The 24,562-nt window shown below is 45.4% G+C and overlaps 2 protein-coding genes across 4 annotated transcripts in view; one reads left to right on the top strand and one right to left on the bottom strand.

Annotated features, from left to right (window-relative positions):
• MCOLN3 (mucolipin TRP cation channel 3) overlaps nucleotides 1-10,803 on the bottom strand; it is an 89,069-nt gene extending 78,266 nt beyond the window's left edge. For 2 of the 3 annotated variants that reach the window (XM_077450326.1, XM_077450329.1), the window contains exons 1-2: nucleotides 10,690-10,803; nucleotides 8,173-8,382 (exon numbers count right to left, since the gene is read on the bottom strand). The gene's annotated coding sequence lies outside the window, so the exon portion shown is untranslated. Of the gene's footprint in view, nucleotides 1-8,172; nucleotides 8,383-8,474; nucleotides 8,746-10,689 lie in introns of those variants that run through there. The other variant, XM_077450327.1, reaches the window with a different exon arrangement.
• A 54-nt stretch (nucleotides 10,804-10,857) lies between these two features.
• DNAI3 (dynein axonemal intermediate chain 3) overlaps nucleotides 10,858-24,562 on the top strand; it is a 139,464-nt gene continuing 125,759 nt past the window's right edge. The window contains exon 1 of the mRNA XM_077450325.1: nucleotides 10,858-11,014. The gene's annotated coding sequence lies outside the window, so the exon portion shown is untranslated. The remainder of the gene's footprint in view (nucleotides 11,015-24,562) is intronic.

Below are 24,562 nucleotides of genomic sequence, written 5' to 3'. Positions count from 1 at the left end.
TTATAACATGACAAAATGTGGAAAATGTCAAGGGGTGTGAATACTTTTTCAAAGGCACTGTATCCTAAAGATTTTGATAAATAACAGATGTTGCACTATTTGGAATTGCTTTTGAATGGCATGGACCACGGGGCTTGTATTGGGGTTGATTTACCAAAACTGGAGAGTGCAAAATCTGGTGAAGCTGTGCATGGTAGCCAATCAGCTTCTAACTTTTTCAATTAAGGATTGACAAATTGGTTTCTATGCAGAGCTGCACAAGATTTTACACTCTCCAGGATTAGTAAATCAATCCCATAAGAGCAGAAAACACAATGAGGGACATTTATGAAACAAATTAGTGACACAATTAGTCATAAATCAGGCTAGGTCTCCTTCATTCTGACAGGTTTACATCTGTATTCCAGAGTAGGGATGAGCTCAGTGATCAGTCTGAACGGAAGTTCAGATGTTCAGACATTTGTCCCAATGTTTAGGGAATTTTACGCAGATAAATATCACAACTTTCAGCTGTCAATGGTTACTAATAAGACCCCTTTCACACCACACCGCACCTTGCGTCGGCGGTAAAACGCCGGTATTTTTAGCGGCGTTTTACCGCCGGATTTGCGGCGCATTTCGGCCGCTAGCGGGGCGCTTTTACCCCCCGCTAGCGGCCGCAAAAGGGTTAAAACCGCCGGCAATACGCTGCAATAGCGGCGTTTTGCCGGCGGCATTACAGCGCTGCCCCATTGATTTCAGTGGGCAGCAGCGGTGGAGGAGCGGTAAACACACCGCTCCTTCACCGCTCCAAAGAAGCTGCTGGCAGGACTTTTTTCTGACGTCCTGCCAGCGCACCGCTGTAGTGTGAAAGCCCTCGGGGCTTTCACACTACAAACAATGGTGCAGCTTCTTTAGGGCGTTTTGCAGGCGCTATTTCTAACGCTATAGCGCCTGCAAAACACCCTAGTGTGAAAGGGGTCTAAAGGATGTAGTTTTAGTAAATCTAGCCCATTGTGTTGGACTTTATTACATGATCGCTGTCATTTATGATTTATATTAATGCATGAATTATCTAAGCCTAGAATCACATTGCTGCGGGTTAGAAATCGTGTGAAGTTCAGATTTCAACCCAGCAATGCAGTCGTGCGGGTTCGTACACAGATATCTATACAAATCACCTTCCGATAGACGCCAAAAGTAGTACAGGAACTACTTTTGGGAATCGGTGCGGCGCCGACTTTGCGGTTTCGGACGGTGCCATTGCCGGCAACAGCCGCTGACTTGGCATGTGATTTGACATGTCAGATTCTACCAATGTGAAGCTAGGCTAAAAAAAAAAAAGATTGTTTGGGCAGTATTATTATTGGTTGAATAGCATTGTACCTTAAAGGTTTTTCCTTTTTTTGTTAAGGTGCTTCGGCACCATGTGACAGCAGCTCTCACGCTATTAATATTTATTTTAGGCAGCACGGATGTTTTTCCTGCTTTCACAACTTAGAATCCGGCACAGAATATTTACTAAACGTAGACATATGCACACATATGATATGTCTGTGTTTATATATATATATATATATATATATATATATATATATATATATATATAATTTTTTTTTAATTATATATATATTTTTATTATTTATTTTCTCTTTATAATGGCCCGAACACATGACCAGAAGATCGTACGAATAATACCGCTTTAGAATCGATCGTACAACAATCTGATCGTTAGTACACAGCATTTAAGAGCCGATCACGACAGGCCATGCTAAAATACTCAATGGAACAAGCACAAAACTTTTTCTCATACAATAACAGATAATAATATAACAGAATAACAGATAGTACAATTTTTGTTTAATCGTCTGAAAATATATTATAAATACAATGCAATACATGACATCACTTCCGAATTTTTATTCTGTAGTATGACATTTTTTATATGTTTAGTAACCCTCTTTGTTTATGATCTGGAGACTAGCATGCCAAAAAAAACAGACTATCACCCATCCGATAATCACATTGTGTGTACCAGGCTTAAGCCTCTTTAAATAGTCAATTGAAAAGCCAAGATGATGCTAGCGGTGCTTTACCGTAGTTTTAGCTGCACTTTTCGACTGCGCTTTTAACCCCACTAGCGGGTGAATAAAGGGTTAAAAACGTCCGTGTAGCAGTGCTGCTGAATCGCTTTGCAGGCACTTCGGCAGCACTGCCCATTCATTTCATTTTGGGAATGGTGCCCCAAAGATGCTGCTTGCAGGACTTTCCAGAATGTCCCGCAACTGCCCCGTCCCAGGGTGAAAGCACTCGGGGTTTCACACTGGAGTGGCATGAGAGTCATTTTTCCGGCGCTATTTTTAGCGCTAAAACACCTTCAGTGTGAAAGGGGTCTAAGTAGTAAAAACGAAATGTAAAAGTCTTTTACAAGGGGTTTATAAGGGGTTAAGTTATAGTCATGTAAAATCAATGGATAAACAGAGAAAGTGTCCAAAACGATCTAATTAATAGAAAGCTGGAGCATTGTAGGTAAAAACTGTATATAGAATTAGTGATGGACGAACGTTTCGCCCGGCGGTCGTTTCGCGGCGAATTTCCGACTTTCGCCGTCCGCGGGTTCGAACGCCTTTTTCCGTCGTTCGCCCCGGCGGACTTACGTGTTTAATGTATACAAGAACTTTAACCTTTCGTGACACGTTTATCATGTGTTACAGGACAACCAATTGAGACATGACAGCTCATGGACACTTGGACATTCCCCCTAACCTATAAATACACCCGATCCGGTGGCCATTTTACATTCTTTCTTCTGTCACTGTAGGGAAAGGATCCTGTGTGGAGTAGGGACAGAGAAAACGCTAGCTATTTGGTACACAAAAGTTCTTTTCAGGACTGGTATAGGTGTTAGGTCAGCAGCCTGAGTTTCTTTTGTCAGTTTAGATAAAGGGACAGAGCGCTGTATGCTGCTATTTTAGGGACAGCTCAGCCAGATTAGTCTTTCTTCATCATCATCATCATCATCATCATTAGCTGTTACTATCAGGTCCACAAAAGAGCTATTCCAGCTAATCGTTCCAGCCTACTCTTTTTTGCCAATTTGTATAGGGACAGGCAGGAAGCAGTGTGTCAGGCAGTGAGGATAATTTTAAAGACTTGCTGTTACTATTAGTTCCACAAAGGTTCTTTTCAGGACTGGTATCAGTGGTACGGTAATAGGCTTGTACACGTATAATATTCTTTCTTCCAAATATAGAAAGAATATTATACTTGACTGCTGCCCTTCTGCTGCAGTCTGCTAATCATTCACAACTCACTTGTTCCACAAAGCTCTTTATCAGGACTGGTAACTTGGTCTGTCTAGGGTGCTACGGTACATAGGCTTGGGTGCGGTACAGTCTGCTGTTCTGTAAGGACCGCTATCGGTCCACAATACATAGGGTTGCCGTGCACTACTGCTGACCGCTGCCCTATACTGCAGCAGTCCTTCAGCGGTATAGGGACTGACGCACAGTCTGCTAAACACTAATACACAACCTGCTTGGTCCACAAAAGTTCTTATAAGGACTGGTAACTTGGTATAGGGTGCTACGGTACATAGGCCTGAGTGCGTTACAGTCTGCTGTTCTGTAAGGACCGCTATCGGTCCACAATACATAGGGTTGACGTGCACTACTGCTGACCGCTGCCCTATACTGCAGCAGTCCTTCAGCGGTATAGGGACTGACGCACAGTCTGCTAAACACTAACACACAACCTGCTTGGTCCACAAAAGTTTTTATAAGGACTGGTAACTTGGTATAGGGTGCTACGGTACATAGGCCTGAGTGCAGTACAGTCTGCTGTTCTGTAAGGACTGCTATCGGTCCACAATACATAGGGTTGCCGTGCACTACTGCTGACCGCTGCCCTATACTGCAGCAGTCCTTCAGCGGTATAGGGACTGACGCACAGTCTGCTAAACACTAATACACAACCTGCTTGGTCCACAAAAGTTCTTATAAGGACTGGTAACTTGGTATAGGGTGCTACGGTACATAGGCCTGAGTGCAGTACAGTCTGCTGTTCTGTAAGGACCGCTATCGGTCCACAATACATAGGGTTGCCGTGCACTACTGCTGACCGCTGCCCTATACTGCAGCAGTCCTTCATTGGTATAGGGACTGACGTACAGTCTGCTAATCACTAACACACAACCTGCTTGGTCCACAAAAGTTCTTATAAGGACTGGTAACTTGGTATAGGGTGCTACGGTACATAGGCCTGAGTGCGTTACAGTCTGCTGTTCTGTAAGGACCGCTATCGGTCCACAATACATAGGGTTGCCGTGCACTACTGCTGACCGCTGCCCTATACTGCAGCAGTCCTTCAGCGGTATAGGGACTGACGCACAGTCTGCTAAACACTAACACACAACCTGCTTGGTCCACAAAAGTTTTTATAAGGACTGGTAACTTGGTATAGGGTGCTACGGTACATAGGCCTGAGTGCAGTACAGTCTGCTGTTCTGTAAGGACCGCTATCGGTCCACAATACATAGGGTTGACGTGCACTACTGCTGACCGCTGCCCTATACTGCAGCAGTCCTTCATTGGTATAGGGACTGACGTACAGTCTGCTAATCACTAACACACAACCTGCTTGGTCCACAAAAGTTCTTATAAGGACTGGTAACTTGGTATAGGGTGCTACGGTACATAGGCCTGAGTGCAGTACAGTCTGCTGTTCTGTAAGGACCGCTATCGGTCCACAATACATAGGGTTGCCGTGCACTACTGCTGACCGCTGCCCTATACTGCAGCAGTCCTTCATTGGTATAGGGACTGACGTACAGTCTGCTAATCACTAACACACAACCTGCTTGGTCCACAAAAGTTCTTATAAGGACTGGTAACTTGGTATAGGGTGCTACGGTACATAGGCCTGAGTGCGTTACAGTCTGCTGTTCTGTAAGGACCGCTATCGGTCCACAATACATAGGGTTGCCGTGCACTACTGCTGACCGCTGCCCTATACTGCAGCAGTCCTTCAGCGGTATAGGGACTGACGCACAGTCTGCTAAACACTAACACACAACCTGCTTGGTCCACAAAAGTTTTTATAAGGACTGGTAACTTGGTATAGGGTGCTACGGTACATAGGCCTGAGTGCAGTACAGTCTGCTGTTCTGTAAGGACCGCTATCGGTCCACAATACATAGGGTTGACGTGCACTACTGCTGACCGCTGCCCTATACTGCAGCAGTCCTTCATTGGTATAGGGACTGACGTACAGTCTGCTAATCACTAACACACAACCTGCTTGGTCCACAAAAGTTCTTATAAGGACTGGTAACTTGGTATAGGGTGCTACGGTACATAGGCCTGAGTGCGTTACAGTCTGCTGTTCTGTAAGGACCGCTATCGGTCCACAATACATAGGGTTGCCGTGCACTACTGCTGACCGCTGCCCTATACTGCAGCAGTCCTTCAGCGGTATAGGGACTGACGCACAGTCTGCTAAACACTAACACACAACCTGCTTGGTCCACAAAAGTTTTTATAAGGACTGGTAACTTGGTATAGGGTGCTACGGTACATAGGCCTGAGTGCAGTACAGTCTGCTGTTCTGTAAGGACCGCTATCGGTCCACAATACATAGGGTTGACGTGCACTACTGCTGACCGCTGCCCTATACTGCAGCAGTCCTTCAGCGGTATAGGGACTAAGAGTTTTGTCACAGGGTGATTTAAAAAATGACAGGCAGAGGAAGAGGCAGGCCCTTCCGCAGGGGTGGTAGGGGTAGGGCAGGAGCAACAGCCTTGAGCCAAAGTGGGAAGTTGCAGAAGGTGCGTTCAATTACTTTAAAGGACGCACCAGACTTGGTTGAGTGGCTCACTCAGCCTTATTCTTCTGCACCCTCCTCATCCTCTCGATCTGCACCCTCTTCTTCACTCTCTGCTATGTGCACCCCCAAAGACACTACCACCAACAACACCACCACCACCACATACCTTCCGCTTGAGTGCAAATGGGGGCCTTCATGCTCCAGTGTTTTAATAGGGACCCCCGTATAAAAAGCATGAGGGTCAAGGACCAGTACTGGGTGGCAACGTACTTAGATCCCCGGTACAAACACAAAATGGCGGAAATGTTACCGCCGTCGCAGAGGGCTGTCAGAATGCAGCACTTCCAGGCCTTGCTTCGAGAAATGCTGCATTCTGCTTTTGCGTGCGCTGGCAGAGGAGCAATTCCCACTCCCAGAGAAGGATTTGCGGGTACCAATCCAACAGCGCCTGCAAGAAGAGGCCGGTTTGAAGATGTGTTGGTGACTTCGGATATGAGGTCATTCTTTCAGCCGACCCATCGACAGGTGTCATCCGGATCCAGCATCAGGGAACGCCTAGACCGTCAGGTGTCCGACTACATTGGGTTAACGGCCGATGTGGACGCTCTGAGGAGTGATGAACCCCTAGACTACTGGGTGGGCAGGCTTGACCTCTGGCCAGAGCTTGCCCAATTTGCAATCGAACTGTTGGCTTGCCCCTCATCCAGTGTCCTGTCCGAAAGGACGTTCAGCGCAGCAGGGGGGATTGTGACCGATAAGCGTACTCGCCTAGCTCACGACAGTGTTAACTACCTCACATTTCTAAAAATGAATGAGGCATGGATCTCGGAGGAATTCAACACATGTGATCAGTAGACCATGTATATGTCTATAAACAATTTTTGGAATCAAGCACACAGACCTTCTTAATTCATTTGGCTCACTTCCCTGACCCAAAAAAGCACACCGTACTATATGCCCCTACCCTCCTCTTTGAAGAGGTTGAGCGGTGTCATATTTCTACTGGGGCTGCTTATTATGAGGGGTTCCCACCATCCCTGTGCTGTGCTGACTTCCTCCTGGGGGTTCTTATTATGAGGGGCTCCCACCATCCCTGTGCTGTGCTGACTTCCTCCTGGGGGTTCTTATTATGAGGGGATCACACCATCCCTGTGCTGTGCTGACTTCCTCCTGGGGCTGCTTACGGTGCTGCTGTCAGCGCTGTATGTCACGGAGCTGCTGTCAGCGCTGTATGTCACGGAGCTGCTGTCAGCGCTGTATGTCACGGAGCTGCTGTCAGCGCTGTATGTCACGGAGCTGCTGTCAGCGCTGTATGTCACGGAGCTGCTGTCAGCGCTGTATGTCACGGAGCTGCTGTCAGCGCTGTATGTCACGGAGCTGCTGTCAGCGCTGTATGTCACGGTGCTGCTGTCAGCGCTGTATGTCACGGAGCTGCTGTCAGCGCTGTATGTCACGGAGCTGCTGTCAGTGCTGTATGTCACGGAGCTGCTGTCAGCGCTGTATGTCACGGAGCTGCTGTCAGCGCTGTATGTCACGGAGCTGCTGTCAGCGCTGTATGTCACGGTGCTGCTGTCAGCGCTGTATGTCACGGAGCTGCTGTCAGCGCTGTATGTCACGGAGCTGCTGTCAGCGCTGTATGTCACGGAGCTGCTGTCAGCGCTGTATGTCACGGAGCTGCTGTCAGCGCTGTATGTCACGGAGCTGCTGTCAGCGCTGTATGTCACGGTGCTGATGTCAGTGCTCTGTATTACGGTGCTGCTGTCAGTGCTCTGTATCTCCTGCACCCTCTTGTTTGCCTACCCTGGTCCCTGACCTTCCCTCTCCTCCATTGCCTTCATTAGCTCCATAGTCCTGAATTGTCAGAACAATTTCCCAAATAAAAAAAAAATGCTTGTAGTTATCGATCCCAAATTCACCTCATACATGTATTATGCTATTGTCCAGGTGGTGGGACTACGTGCTACCCCCTAATAATTACCCCGTGGCCGCAAATTCGACCTAAAGGTTTGCGAAATTCGCCTCCCATTGAAGTCAATGGAGCCCGCGGCGAACGGTCGTTTTCGCGAACGTTTGTGTCCGTTCGCGTTTCGCGTTCGCGAAACGTCCCGTCGGAAGTTCGTCCATCACTATATAGAATATATAGACCACGGCTAATACAGACTGAAGAGAGGACACTTATAGAGTATAGTTTAGAAAAGAGGAGTATATAATGTATAGACACTGCAAAGTCTTACTATATATTGCACCTCGGTGGTGGGTATACGCTGGCAGGATACACATATATCATATACACTCATATAAAGTCCTCTACAGTCCAGTGTCATGTGTCCCCGCTCAGCTACACAGCGGGATGATGGGTGTTGTACTCACCGACAGGCACTTTTCACCAGATGCTCCTCTCTCACTTTTCACCAGATGCTCCTCTCTCACTTTTCACCAGATGCTCCTCTCCTCTGCGTGGTATAAGTCACCCCACACGGAGATTGCACTTGGACTTATTGTCCCAGGATGTCATTAATTATAATTTCTACATCCTCAGCTCGGCGGTGACTGTGAGGATCCCTCTAATGTCCTTCCCTCCTGTAAAAGACAAAGGATCAGAACCGTGTTATGTCAAATGACAGTTTGATCTTCCAGCCCCCCCCCTCCCCCCCATACATTATAGCAGCCACCTTAGTAACAGTCTCTTCTCTTGGTAGCCGTCTATTTTTCTGAGTGGCAGTTATGTCTCAATCTACAACTCTCCCCTCCCCCGTCTCTCTCTGACAAAGTTTAGTTCAGTGTCAGTTTCTTCTGTCACCGGCAGTCTAGATCTGTCAATGAAAATCTCTTTGTGTTCTTGTTATAAACTGTCATCCATGTCATCTCTATCCTCATCCCCACTACTTGTCTGTCTGTAGGAGTTGTCTGTGTGTCATCCAGAATCTCCATCTCTCACTGTCACTCTCTGCCCCTCCCCCCACTCGGGGGCCCCTCCCCCTCAGCCTATTACAGATTGATGTCAGACCCCGCCCCTCTCTGTACCTCCACCTGTTCTCTCCCTATTATCCCACATGATCAGTGCCTGGCCTGTCCCTTTCCCCTCCTCTACCCAGCACTATGACTCTATATGATCCTATAGATCCAGGACACGCCTCCCACAACCTCCCTGTCTCTTGGTACCTACCCCCGACCCCCCTGTATGTCCCTCTCCCCTATCATTTCTTCTCTCTCAGCCTGTCTGTCTCCTGATTATTTCCCTGTCTGTATGCAGCCCTCCATATCTCTCACCTCTCCCCTTCCATGTCCCTCTATTATACCCCCCCCCATGTATTATGCCCCCCATGTATTATACCCCCTCCATGTATTATACCCCCCATGTATTATACCCCCTCCATGTATTATACCCCCCATGTATTATACCCCCTCCATGTATTATACCCCTCATGTATTATACCCCCTCCATGTATGATACCCCTTCCATATATTATACCCCCATGTATTATACCCCCCCCCCATGTATTATACCCCCTCCATGTATTATACCCTCCCATGTATTATACCCCTCATGTATTATACCCCCTCCATGTATGATACCCCTTCCATATATTATACCCCCATGTATTATACCCCCTCCATGTATTATACCCCCCCATGTATTATACCCCCTCCATGTATTATACCCCCCCATGTATTATACCCCCTCCATGTATTATACCCCCCCATGTATTATACCCCTCATGGATTATACCCCCCCCATGTATTATACCCCCATGTATTATACCCCCATGTATTATACCCCCTCCATGTATTATACCCCCCATGTATTATACCCCCCATGTATTATATTCCCATGTATTTTACCCCTCCATTTATTATACCTCCCATGTATTATACCCTCCATGTATCATACCCCCCCCCCATGTATTAAACCCCTATGTATCATCCCCCTCCATGTATCACCCCCCCATGTATTATACCCCTCCATGTATTATACCCCCCAATGTATTCTACCCCCATGTATTATGCCCCCCATGTATTATATCCCCATGTATTATACCCCCTCATGTATTATACCCCCTCATGTATTATACCCCCCATGTATTATACCTCCCCATGTATTATACCCCCTCTATGTGTTATACCCCCCCATGTGTTATACCCCCCCATGTATTATACCCCTCCATGTATCATACCCCCCCATGTATTATACCCCCCCATGTATCATACCCCCCATGTATTATACCCCTCATGTATTATACCTTCCTCCATGTATTATACCCCCATGTATTATACCCCTGCATGTATTATAACCCCCATGTATTATACCCCCATATGTATTATACCCCCCTCCATGTATTATACCCCCATATGTATTATACCCCCCATATGTATTATACCCCCTCCATGTATTATACCCTCTCCATGTATTATACCCCCTCCATGTATTATACCCCCAATGTATGATACCCCTCCATGTATTATACCCCCCATGTATTTTACCCCTCCATTTATTATACCTCCCATGTATCATACCCCCCCCATGTATTATACCCCTCCATGTATCATACCCCCTCCATGGATTATACCCCCATGTATCATCCCCCCATGTATTATACCACCCCCATGTATTATACCCCCATGTATTATACCCCCCCATGTATTATGCCTCCTCCATGTATCATACCCCCCCATGTATTATACCCCCCAATGTGTTATACCCCTCCATGTGTTATACCCCTCCATATATTATACCCCCCAATGTGTTATACCCCTCCATGTGTTATACCCCCCCATGTATTATACACCCCAATGTGTTATACCCCCTCCATGTGTTATACCCCCCATGTATCATACCCCCCCATGTATTATACCCCCCTTGTATTATACCCCCCTTGTATTATATACCCCTTCTCCAGTGAAGCTCTGTCCTGTCTGTCTCTCTCTCTCTCAGGTTGGCGCATCTCTGTCAGATTCTCCGTCACGTGACCGGTCTACCAGCTCTGCTGCATCCATGGAGACGCATGAGGGCGGAGCTGCTCTCACCATGGCTTCTTCTGCGACCAATCACGGTCTGTCACCGCCCATTTTTCTGTGCAACCGAAGGAAATTGTTTATTGGCTACCGGGCTGTCAGGTGTTCCATGCACAGTGTTAGCAACCAGCGGCTGCTAGGGACGCTGTGCGGGGAGAGCGGCACGGATCCGGTGTACACTGATCCCCATCAGAGAGAGGTAAGTGTGTGCCCTCAGCACAGGAGGGTCACTGCCCAGGGATACAGCGCGGCCACGTGTACCACTAAAGCAGTGTGTCCCTGGGGTTATCCGGGGTGACTCTGGGGGGTCAGAGAAGGACCGGGTCTCTGAGAAAATGGCAGCTGGAGCCCAGCATTGCAGACATTTTCCTGTCCATGGTTGTGATCATTATTATTTAGTATTATCATTTTTACCTTTAAAGAAGTTATGTCTTCCTAAAATAATACACATAATGTATTCTGTGTAATGGTTTTGCACAGATGGGCCCCAATCCTCCTCCTCTGGGGTCCCCCGCCGCTCTTTCGTCTCCTCCTATCCTCTGTATACCCCCCATACCTACTGCGTCACACCTGTGGGCATCCATTGACACACACACAGCGTGGCTCAGCCCCACCCCCGATCCCTGTTCACAGGACTCAATGGTTCCCACTGCTGCCTCTGTGTCCTGTCAGGAGAGAGAGGGAGAGAGACCCCAAAACAGACAGGCACAGTGCTGGATCTAGGGAAGGCTTAGGTAAGTAGTGGGGGGAAGGAGGGGGGCATTACAAATGTCAGGACATTTTTTTTACCCTAATGCAGGGAATGCATTAAAGTGATTGTAAATCCTCCACGCACCCCCCCCCCCCCCATAAAAATAACAAACATATTATACTTACCTCCTCTGTGCAGTGGTTTTACACAGAGCAGCCCGGATCCTCCTCTTCTTGGGTCCCTCTTCTATGATCCTGGCCCCTCCCTCCTGTTCAGTGCCCCCACAGCGAGCAGCTTACTATGGGGCCAAGTCACAGCTCCCTGTGTCCATTCAGACACGGAGCCCCCGACCCTTCTCTCCCCTGATTGGCTACCTGATTTTGACAGCAGCAGCAGCCAATGGCACCGCTGCTGTGTCTCAGCCAATCAGGAAGGAAAATGGAAAAGGAAGAGGGACTGGGCTGCTGGCCAAGCATGTCTCCAGACCTAAACCCTATTGAGCATCTGTGGAGCATCCTAAAATGGAAGGTGGAGGAGCGCAAGGTCTCTAACATCCACCAGCTCTGTGATGTGGTCATGGAGGAGTGGAAGAGGACTCCACTGGCAATCTGTGAAGCTCTGGTGAACTCCATGTCCAAGAGAGTTAAGGCAGTGCTGGAAAATAACAGAGGCCACACAAAATATTGACACTTTGGGCCCAATTTGGACATTTTCACTTAGAGGTGTACTCACTTTTGTTGCCAGCGGTTTAGACTTTAATGACTGTGTGTTATTTTGAGGGGACATCAAATTTACACTGTTATACAAGCTGTACACTCACTACTTTACATTGTAGCAAAGTGTAATTTCTTCAGTGTTGTCACATGAAAAGATATAATAAAATATTTACAAAAATGTGAGGGGTGTACTCACTTTTGTGAGATACTATGTGTGTGTGTGTGTGTGTGTGTGTGTGTGTGTGTGTATATATATATATATATATATATATATATATATATATATTATACACATACTTGCTGTCCACCCTATAGTAGTTTTACTGCTACAGGGCAGGAACTGTGCGTCGGATCACATATACAGGGTCTTGAAAAAGTATTCATACCCCTTGAACTTTTCCACATTTTGTCATGTTAACAACCAAAGACATAAATATATTTTATGTGATAGACCAACACAAAGTGACACATAATTGTGAAGTGGAAGGAAAATGATAAATGTTTTTCAATTTGTTTTACAAATATGTGAAAAGTGTGGTGTGCATTTATATTCAACCTATCTAATCTAAACCATTCCATTGTAGCTCTGGCTGTATGTTTAGGGTCGTTGTCCTGCTGGAAGGTGAACCTCCACCCCAGTCTCTAGTCTTTTGCAGACTCTAACAGGTTTTCTTCTAAGATTGCCCTGTATTTGGCTCCATCCATCTTCCCATCAACTCTGACCAGCTTCCCTGTCTCTGCTGAAGAAAAGCATCCCCACAACATAATGCTACCACCACCATGTTTCACGGTGGGGATGGTGTGTTCAGGGTGATGTGCATTGTTAGTTTTCCCCCCATACATAGCATTTTGCTTTTAGGCCAAAAAGTTACATTTTGGTCTCATCTGACCAGAGCACCTTCTTCCACATGTTTGCTGTGTCCCCCACATGGCTTCTCACAAACTGTAAACAGGACTTCTTTTGGCTTTCTTTCAACAATGTCTTTCTTCTTGTCACTCTTCCATAAAGGTCAGATTTGTGGAGTACACGACTAATACTTGTCCTGTGGACAGATTCTCCCACCTGAGCTGTGGATCTCTGCAGCTCCTCCAGAGTTACCATGGGCCTCTTGGCTGGTTATCTGATTAATGTTCTCCTTGCCCGACCTGTCAGGTTAGGTGGACGGTCATGTCTTGGTAGGTTTGCAGTTGTGCCATAGTCTTTCCATTTTCAGATGATGTATTGATCAGTGCTCCGTGAAATGTTCAAAGCTTGGGGTCATTTTTTTTTATATCCTAATCCTGCTTTAAACTTCTCCACAACTTTATCCCTGAGCTGTCTGGTGTGTTCCTTGGCCTTCATGATGCTGTTTGTTCACTAAGGTTCTCTAACAAACTTCTGATGGCTTCACAGGACAGCCGTATTTATACTGAGATTAAATTGCACACAGGTAGACTCTATTTACTGATTAGATAATTTCTGAAGGCAATTGGTTCCACTTGATTTTAGTAAGGGGTATCAGAGTAAAGGGGGCTGAATACAAATGCATGCCACACTTTTCACATATTTGTGTAAAAAAAAAAATTGAAAACCATTTATCATTTTCCCTCCACTTGACAATTACGCCCCACTTTGTGTTGGTCTATCATATAAAATACATTTATGTTTTTGGTTGTAACATGACAACATTTCAAGGGGTATGAATACTTTTTCAAGACACTGCACGTTCATGCTAAGATTTCTCCTTTATCCTTCTGTCTGGAGTTGGGCTTTAAGCCTTTTTTTTTTTTTTCACTTTTCTGCACTGGAAAACTCTTTGCATGAGGCCCATACCTAGGGTGTTGGGGTGATAATTTGATGTTTTATAGCTTTGTTTTGTTTGTAAGAATAATGTCTCTTTTTCGCTCTTGGTTAAATCACATGTTAGGCTCTCTTACATACAAGGCCAGTCTGTTGTGGGTTGAAGAACAGAACACACATATATGCCCCAACTAATGTCTTGTAAAGTTTTCTATATATATATCAAGAACGCGGTCTCCTCATTGCTCTTGGTTATGTCACATGCTTAGACCTCTTTTGTTCTTTCTTTTTGAAAGTCCCCATTCAGTAATATAGTGTGGGTCAGATGAGGCGCCATAGTTGCCTATTATTCTGATCTTCAACTGCCTTTCTGCGTTGAAAAACACATATATGCCCCAAAAAGAATACACTATTTTACCAAAAGTATTGGGACGCCGATCTTTACACATAAACTTAGTCCGTAGGGTTCAATATTGAGTTGGCCCACCCTTTGCAGCTATAACAGCTTTAACTCTTCTGGGAAGGCTTCCACAAGGTTTAGGAGTGTGTTTATGGGAATGTTTGCCCATTCTTCCAGAAGCGCATTTGTGGGGTCAGGCACTGATGTGGACGAGAAGGCCTGGCTTGCAGTCTCCGCTCTAATTTATCCCAAAAGTGTTCTATCAGGTTGAGGTCAGGACTCAGCGCAGGCCAGTCAAGTTCCTCCACCCCAATTTTGCTCATCCATGTCTTTATGGACCTTGCTTTGTGCACTGGTCTAAATCATTCGCTGGAGGGGGGATTATGGTGTTGGGTTTTTCAGGGGTTGGGCTTGGTCCCTTAGTTCCAATGAAGGGAACTCTTAAGGTGTCAGCATACCAAGACATATTGGACCATTTTGTGGGAACAGTTTGGGGATGGCCCCTTCCTGTTCCAACATGACTGCACACCAGTGCACAAATCAAGGTCCATAAAGACATGGATGAGCGAGCTTAGGGTGGAGGAACTTGACTGGCCTGCACAAAGTCCTGACCTCAACTTAATAGAACACCTTTGGGATGAATTAGAGTGGAGACTGCGAGCCAGGCCTTCTTGTCCAACATCAGTGCCTGACCTCACAAATGCGCATCTGGAAGAATGGTCAAACATTCCCATAGACACACTCCTTAACCTTGTGGACAGCCTTCCCAGAAGAGTTGAAGTTGTTATAGCTGCAAAGGGTGGGCCAACTCAATACTGAACCCTACAGACTAAAGCCCCATACACACTATTCGATTTTCTGCAGATTTTTGTCTTCAGATTTACCAAAACCATGTAGTGCAAGGGCCGGCCTGAGTGTATACAAATGTAAACTCTTAGGCTCGGTTCACACAGGGGGCAACACGACTTGCCGCACCGCGACCTGCCACGACCTCAGCGGCGACTTGCAAATGACTTCTGTATAGAAGTCAATGCAAGTCGCCCGAGGTCGCCCAAAAGTAGTACAGGAACCTTTTTTCTAAGTCGGAGCGACTCGAGTCGCTCCTCTTAGAACGGTTCCGTAGTACAGAACGGGGGCGACTTGTCAGGTCGCGGCGCGGCAAGTCGTGCCGCGTCATGTCGCCCCCTGTGTGAACCGAGCCTTAAGGTTTGACCTCATATTATATGGTTTTGGTAAATCTGAAGACAAACATCTGCAGAAAATCGAATAGCGTGTATGGGGTCTTAAGCCTCGTACACACGTTTTTGATTTTCGGACAACAAAACATCCGATTTTTGTGCCATGCTAGTCTCATGTTGAAAGTGAAAAGGTTACTAACAATTCCAGAATTTTCGTTTGACAGACTACGTCAGAAGTGACGTAACACGTTGAATAGTTTTGTATGTATTCTTTCCTGTCTGAGCATGCGTAGTCTTGCTCTTACGATTTTTTTCGTACGAAAACCGTACTAATGAAAACTAAAATCAGACATTGAGTTCACATCTGACAAAAATGTTATAGTCTGCACATTCAGCTTTTGTCCGAAGAAAAAGTGAAATCAGCTGTTGAAAGCACCGTAGTAACGGTAAGATATGCGGAAGATCGGGTCGTCATAACACAATTGATGTCCGAACATCAAAGCGTGTGTACGGGCCTTTAGACTGGGATGCCATTAAAGTTAATATGCTTGTAAAGGCAGGTGTCCCAATAATTTTGGTAATATAGTATAACTCAGGTCTCGTAAAGATTTCTATATGTGTCAAGACTATAGCTCCCAACTGTCCCTGATTTGCATCAATGTCCCTCTGTCCCTCTCACCTCCTCATTTGTCCCTCATTTTGGTCTAATCGATATAGATGTATATAAAATGCACTTTTTATCTATCAAAAAGTGTCTCCCAGAGCTAAACCTTTCATCTGATTTCTAAATTGCTGCATTTGTAAATTCCAAAAGCCAATATAAAGGAATAGTAATGGTAAAAAAAAAGCACTTGTGGGTTTTACAAATCTAGTTTTTTTTTTTTGTACGATTCTCCTTTAAGGGGGCGTGGCAATGGGTGTGTGCTATGCCTGCATACTTTTGCTGATAGGCGTCCCTCATTCCCATCTCAAAAAGTTGGGCGGTATGGTCAATGTCTCCTCTTTGCCCTTATATAATGTGGAAATTTCTTACATACTCCTCTATTCTGATCAAAAGTCCACTATCTGGTTAGAAGAGCAGAACACAATTACTGTATATGCCCCCCATGAAAACAAACACACGAGCCTTGCTGATGAACAGCCGCCGTGCCCCGGCCAGCATATGTGTTGACTCGGGATAAATGGCGGCATCTCATCCGACCCACTAGATATTACTGAAGGGAGAGTTTCAAAAAGAAAGTTCTCTGTACACTGATAGGGCCTGCTAATAACTTCAGGAGGAGAGCTGTGTTTGCCTTTCTAAAACAACCACTCTTGTTAGTTAAAGTAGAACTATAGGCAAAACTTTTTTTTTTTATCATTTTGGATAGAGAAAGGGAGGGTAATAATCACTGCGAGTTTCTCATTGCAAAGATTTCCCCATCACTTCCTGTCCCATAGCCCAACAGGAAGTGAGAGGAAATCCCTACAAATAAAGGGAATTCCTTGGGGACCCCCGGGTCACCAAACCTAGTGTCCCCACTGGAATATTTCCCCTTTATTACTTTTCTGAGGGCAACCCAAAATTTGGGATTTTCTTTTATTGAATGATAATAGTAAACAGGACAAACAGAGATAGTAAATCTTCCTAACGGGAGCACAGCCAGCAATACAAATTGACAAGCGTTCTAATCCTTCTGCTTTCTATCCAAAACTTTAAAAAAAAATTCCCTTTAGTTATACTTTAAAAAGGCTTTTTTTTTTTTTTTTTGGATTACCAGAACTGGCGTCCCCATTGGAAGATTTCCCCTCTGAAATTTAGGATTTTTTGTTTACTTTCACTTTGAATTCTAATATTGAATAGGACAAAGAGAGAGAGTGAATCCTCGGGAGCACAGCCAGCAATACAAATTGACAAGCGTTCTAATCCTTCTGCTTTCTATCCAAAACTTAAAAAAACAAAAACAAAATGCCTTTTAGTTTTACTTTAACTGCTAAACCCTTACAAACCACTTTGACCTACAGGTAAACCTAGATGAAGGCTTACCTGTAGATCCAAGAAATATCTCCTAAACCTACACGGTTTAGGAGATAATTGCCAAAATACAGGCACCGCTGTCTACGGCGCATGCGCCGTAGACAGCGGCGCGCAGGCGCACTGAGCGCGCCGCTGTTAACGGCGATATGCCGCGAGTGGCGGCTCCCGTGTGCATGCGCGGGAGTGACGTCATCACGGCTTCGTCGAATGACAGCGGCGGAGCAGTGAGACCCACCGAGACCCACCAAGAAGATGGATGCTCCAGACTACAGGGGACAGCGGTGACTTCGCTGGCTCCTGTGTCAGGTAAGTGACACATAATGGACTACTATGTGATGCATAGTAGTCCATTATGCTTTACCTTTGCAGGGAATCAAAGAGGAAGTAAACTCATCAGGGTTTGCTTCCTCTTTAAGGACTGCCTCACGCCAATATACGTTGGCAGAATGGCACGGCTGGGCACAATCACGTACCTGTACGTGATTCTTTAAGTGTCCAGCCGTGGGATGGGAGCACGCCAACGGCAGCGTAATCCCAAACCCCGTCCTGAGCTCCGTGGCCATGGGACCAGCAGACCCGATCACCGCTGGTGTTCCACAATCGGGTCACAGAGCTGAAGAACGAGGAGATGTAAGTGTAAACAAACCTCTCCCCGTGCTTCCTAGTGTGGCTGTCACCGATCGTCTCTTCCCTTTTATAGGGAAGGATGATCAGTGACGTCACATGCCAGGCCACGCCCCCTACAATAAAAAACCACATAACGTCATACATAACCCCAACTCTGCCCCCTAGTGGTTAACTCCTTCACTGCCAGTGTCATTTACACAGGAATCAGTGCATTTAAATAGCACTGATTGCTGTATAAATGACAGTGGTCCCAAAAATGTGTAAAAATAAATGTCCGATGTGTCCGCTATAATGTCGTAGTCACAATAAAAATCGCTGATCGCCGCCATTACTAGTAAAAAAAAAATATTTTGTAAACGCTAAAACTGAGTCTGGCTGTAACCATTTTAACTGTGGGCAGATAAAGCTGCTGCCTGTTCACTTCCTGGATTTACACAGAGGCACACCTCCAGCGCTGCAGCCCTGCAGCTTTCATTGGCCCTCTTATGACTCACCCCCCCCCCCCACCCTTCCTGGCAAACTCTCAGGAGAGTTAGCCCCTGTACACACGGTCGGAGATTTCCACAACCAAATCCGTCGGATTTTGCCCGTCGTATTTTGTCCGTCGGATCTTGTCCGAAACTGTTGCATACACACGGTCGGACAAAGTTGGTGAAAAATCTGATCTTTCAGAACGTGATGACGTAATTTCGTTATGATGGGACTACATTCAGGCTAGTAGCCAATAGCTTTGATGTTCGAATTTGATCTGGTACTTGGTCCGATCAAAATTCTCTACACATGATCGGAGTATGTCCGACCGGCCCAGTTGGTCGGGAAATATGTTGGAAAATTGGGCCCGACGGATATTCCGACGGAATCAGTCCGATGCATACCACACACAGTCGAAATTTCCAACGACACGGCCCGATAGGACACATTCCGACGGATTCTCTGACCGTGTATACAAGGGCTTAGAGAGAGAGAGATGTGCATGATGTCGTTCGTCTAGGCTTTTTACCAGACAAGAAACATGAAGTGGGCTGTATAAGGTATTTACTGGCAGAAAAAAAAATGTTACTCTTCAAAATTAAAACAAGGGCAGAAGATTTAAAAGATGGAAAGTTGAAAAGGTCCACTTTAAGTGTTTTGTCTAGTGACACAGTGCACAGCTACATTTTGTTTATTTACCCTTTACCCGCATTTTCAAATTGGCGTTGAAGAGCGCTTTATAGGCTTGGAAAAATTCTTGAAGCTTGCCGAAAGCTTTGCAAACACTTGCCGAACGTTTCATAAAAGCCTCCTGTTCACACTGCTGTTATATAAGCTGAAGCTTGTGTGAAACAGGCCTAGCAGTGTATACCATTTTCATATGGGAAAGTCCATTCATTCCAAAATCAGATATTACAAGTAAACAAAAATTGTAACTACTTTCAAACATTTGTGAAGCCGTTAAATGTACTAAGGATTTTCATAAAAATGCTGGTACGAAAATCGAATAGCTTATAGTCAGCTTAAAAGAGACGTATGGACTTTTTTTTTTTTTTTGCAGAATCATACTTGCCTAGGTGGATGCAGCATCTGTCCCCTGCTGGCTCTAATGCCTCGTACATACGTTCCGATTATCGGACCACAAAAGTCGATTTCGGACAGATCATTCGATAATCTGATCGTTAGTACACAGCTTTCGACAGCCGATCACGACAGTCCCTCCAACCAAATCCGAAGGGTCAAACAGGAAAACGTTGGTCGGATGACAGCCCATCGTACGACAATCGTGTAGCCAGTACAGTATGCGTCCGATAAAAGTCATTCGACAAACACCACGCATTATCGGAAACACAAAAATAAACCAGAAGGACACACGGGTCACACGTATTTGACATCATTTAAAATACGTAGCTACGCACGACGGAAGATTTTTCCAGAATCGTACGACAAAAATCTTACACACATTTTGCACTGTTGTATTCGATCTTAGTTGTATACAACAAAATGTGAACGATCTGTCTTACGATAATCGGAACGTGTGTACGGGGCATAACACTGAGAACGGAGCAATCAAACACCGCTGACCGCTGCTTGGTTCTCGGGGGTCTGTGAGCATTGAGCTGGTGACTGTCGGTCACCACTATCTGCTATGCCCTGCCCCCGCTCAATGGAGCGCTGGGCAGTGGAGGGGGGTGGGAGCGGCCAACTCAAGCTCTCAGTGACTCGCTAAGGGGCTGAGCTGGGGGCCGGTCCAGGCATGCTGGTGGACCCCGACTTCATGGTACAGGATCTTACCCAAGCCTGAACTGGTATTCTATCGATTTGTGCCCTCCGTCGAATAGTGCCCACACATGCGCAGAACAGAAGGGCACTCCAGCTGATTTCCCAATCAGCTGGAGTGATGTCACCATAGAGCATGCGCACATCTTCTGAGGCTTTTTCCGATTGGTAGATACCATTTCTTGGCCACAATTGGCCCACGCAATAAGGACGCTCCCCGCTGCCTCTGGGATCTGTGTGTTTCCCAGCAGGCAGCGGGGCACTTGCGGGAAGGGGCGGGCACTTGCGGAAAGGGGCGTAAGTTACGCCCCTTTCCGCAGAGAGCTATCCCGGAAGTGGGTGCAGTTACCTGGATTATCCAGGTAACTGCACCTCCCTCCCCCCTGAAAGGTGCCGATTGTGGCACCGGAGGGGGGGAGGGTTCCGATGAGCGGAAGGTCCACTTTAGGGTGGACCTCCGCTTTAAGCACATTGTAAAACCGAGCCGCAACAGTGAGGCACAATATGACAAATACGGTGTCCCTCTGCTGTTTGCATAGCATTCCATTGTGCCCATCAAATGGTATCTCCCATCGAAAAATGCCTCCTACGATGTGCACATGCGCTATGTAGACGTCATGCCAGCTGTTCGGGAAATCAGCTGGAGTGCTGTACCCTTCTGCACATGCGCAGTCACTTTTCGACGGGGGGCACAAATCAAAAGAACACCGGCGCTGCGGAGTCAGCTGAAAACGGGTCATAGGAGTGTAGAATGAACTGCACTCATGTGATCCACAGCTAAACGAGCTGTCTTGGCTGTACTTCTCCTGCTTTTGCACATTAATGCCTTATACACACGGTCGGACGATCAGATGACAAAATCCGTCTGATTTTTTTCTGACGGATTTTGGCTCAAACTTGTGTTGCATACACACGGTCGCACAAAGTTGTCAGAAAATCTGATCGTTCTGAACGAGGTGACGTACAACACGTATGATGGGGCTATAAACGGGCCAGTAGCCAATAGCTTTTGTCTTGTAATTTATTCTGAGCATGCGTGGCCCTTTGTCCGTCAGAATTGTCTACACACAATCAGAATTTAAACAATAGGATTTTGTTGTCGGAAAGTTTTAGATCCAGCTCTCAAACTTTGTGTGTCGGAAATTCTGATGGAAAAAGTCAGATGGAGCCCACACATGAACGGATTTTCCGACAACATGATCCGATTGCACATTTTCCGTTGGAAAGTCCGACCGTGTGTACAGGGCATAAGAAAATGTGTTTTACATCTGTGTCATCATTTCCTTTCCTAACTGGGAAAATCTCATCAGTGGGGACACAGATGAAAATAAAAACAAGCAAAGCTCTAATGCCGCATACACACAATTGGAATTCTCGTCGGAAAAAGCTCTGATGGTTTTCCCGATGCAATTCGGCTCAAGCTGTTTTGCCTACACATCAAATTCCGATCATTTATAACGCGGTGACGTACAACACGTACGACGTGACTAGAAAAAGGAAGTTCAATAGCCAGTAGCCAATATCTTCTGTCTCGTAGTTGAATCTGAGCATGTGTGATTTTTGGCGTATTGAAATTGCATACACACATGATCGAAATTACTGATAGAAAGTTTTTCCGTCGGGAAAATTGAGAACATGCTATTAATTTTTGGCTGGCGGAAATTCGGACAGCTAAATTCCGATGGAGCATACACACGGTCGCATTTTCTGATGAAAAGCTCTCATCGGTCTTTTTCTGGCCGGAATTCCGACCGCGTGTACGTGGCATTACCCTTCCCTGCTCTATCTTTAACTAATAAAAAGGTTTTGGTTGGAGTTGGGCTTTAAAGTCTCACAGTGGATGCTTGCACCTGCGGTAATGTGCAGTGTTCCATATAGGTTCCCTTTAAGTGGATTTATTTTTAATTACGGTATATATATTTTTTGAGACATTTTACTGGGCTATGATTTTATAATGAACAGTGCAGAACACACAATCCCATCTATTCTAACAATATGTCCCTGCAGTTGAGTAGTTTCCGATGACTCGGGTTCATACACATCAAAGCAGATTGTAGTTTTGAGTCATGGAAATCCCTCTCCATTCAGTACTATTGCACAATGTTTTCTGGAGAGCACATGATCAGTTCAAAGTCTCGCTGCAGATTTTGATACTTCTAATTAACTTATTTATTGGCAGCAGTCACTGCATTGTGTTCACCGAATACCTGACCAAGTTACATCCCAGCCCTGGTAATGCACAAGAAAAACCTCATAAAAAAACTGATTTTAATTATCCCAGTTTTGATTATCGCTTGCCAGCTCTTAGGACACCATTGGTACAACCTATTAGCTTATTTTTAGGATCTTTTTTAGATTGGTGCCTTATGGTGACAGCTGGGACCGGACAAATTGTGATCAATGTATGGGCAAGGGGCAGGCTGATTGTACAGGAATCGAACCACCTGATTGACTTCTGTACAACCAGCCTGTTGGGTTTTTCCTGAACAATCAATGCCGCTGGCTATAGCCAGCAACACTGATCACTTTTGTTGAAAAAGCAATCCCTTCTGGGTGATCAATATACATTGCAAGGATTTTAACAAAATTTGTTACAGATTCCTACCTGTTTCTGCTCTGTAAAAAGAGCTGTATATTCCACCAAGTTTTTGGATACTGATTCTGAATCAGAGTGACCAGTTTGTTTTAATCAGCTGGTGCACTTGCAGCGGCTACTGCTGGTATAGTATAGCTTCAATCTCATCATTCAACATTCTGATCAATATATGAACGCTAAACCTGTGTGAAGCTCTTTTAAATCTCTTTCAAACAATATTTTTAGGTTGAATCAAATCAAGAAGCAGTACATTTTTAAATCTTTGATTGTGTTTTTTTTTTTTTAAACTGATCTTTCAGTTGGAAGTGCAATTGTGCATTGTAGAAAATACAGAAATCCTGATCTATGTCTGCTGTATGAAAAAGGAATTACAGATCTGAATTCAGATGCTGAATTAAAACAAAATCTGAGAGTAGCATAGTGTTCTATAAGTGCTGTCTTTGGTTTCCTTTTTTTGACAGCTCTAATTAATATATTTTGTATTGTATTTTTTATTTTATTTTGTCAGGATACAAATTTAACTTCAGTCAAAAAAAATAAAAAATTGAAACCAATTAGTGATGCACTTCGAACGAAAATATTTTTTCTTTATCATACATCTCAGAACACAGAGCCGATTATTATAATAATAACGACTTGGTTTATACGCTACCTATAGGTGAATGGACACTGGTAGATCAATCAGAACAATCAAGCAGGAAGTCCTCCCCTATACACAGGAAGCACATTTGTCATTTGTTTTTTTTCGCCAGTGTCTGTAAGGTGGCTGTTACTGATGTGATGCACGTGCTCTTGGAGCATACTTAGAGGTCTGGACAGTTCTATTAAGAATTATGGAATTCAATCGGATCCATTCTAAAAAGCTATCAGCAAAAATGAATGGTACCCAACCGTCATTGGAAGGAGAAAAGATTCCTCAAGGTTTGCCTGTAATGCAGCCTTATGGTGCTTGACCATGCGTATTGGAACCCTGTGCAGTGTTTGTTTTGACCAAGGTGCTTTCCTGCAGGGTGCTATACAGGCCCAGCAGAGTGGACCCCACATTAAGGGGGAACCAGTCTTTTATGACAAAGCTCGCCGTGATGGGTGAAGATTGGATTCCTGTTATGTTCAGAGTCCTGCAGCAGGAATGGTAAGTCTGCATTTTTGAAGTTTCCCGAGATCTGACTGTTTGTTCTCCTGTGGAAACTGGGGGTAGTGTACTAATTAATCATGCTGCATACTTCTTAGTCACATGGGCTGCGGTTTCTCCTCCAGACACTAGAGGGTGCAGACTCGCTCAGTATGGCCTTTTTTTATACAGGTAGGAAGTGGAAAGGCAGCCATGTTGCCATATGGTCGACGGGTTCAGCAGGGCCTCTGGGGACATAGCAGCCCATGGATACTAACAAAGTGTGAGAACCTACTATGGGAGAACTGTGTAGACAAGTCATGATTATATGCTGCATATTTACTTCTTAATTCGGAGGGACTGTTCAACTGTAAGTCGATA

Source organism: Lithobates pipiens, unplaced genomic scaffold (assembly GCF_037356315.1).
Source record: "Lithobates pipiens isolate NorthernLeopardFrog02 unplaced genomic scaffold, aLitPip1_a1.2 Scaffold_23, whole genome shotgun sequence".
NCBI lineage: Eukaryota > Metazoa > Chordata > Amphibia > Anura > Ranidae > Lithobates > Lithobates pipiens.
The sequence above is the reverse complement of the archived record's forward strand: the minus strand, read 5'-3'. Positions and strand labels throughout refer to the sequence as shown.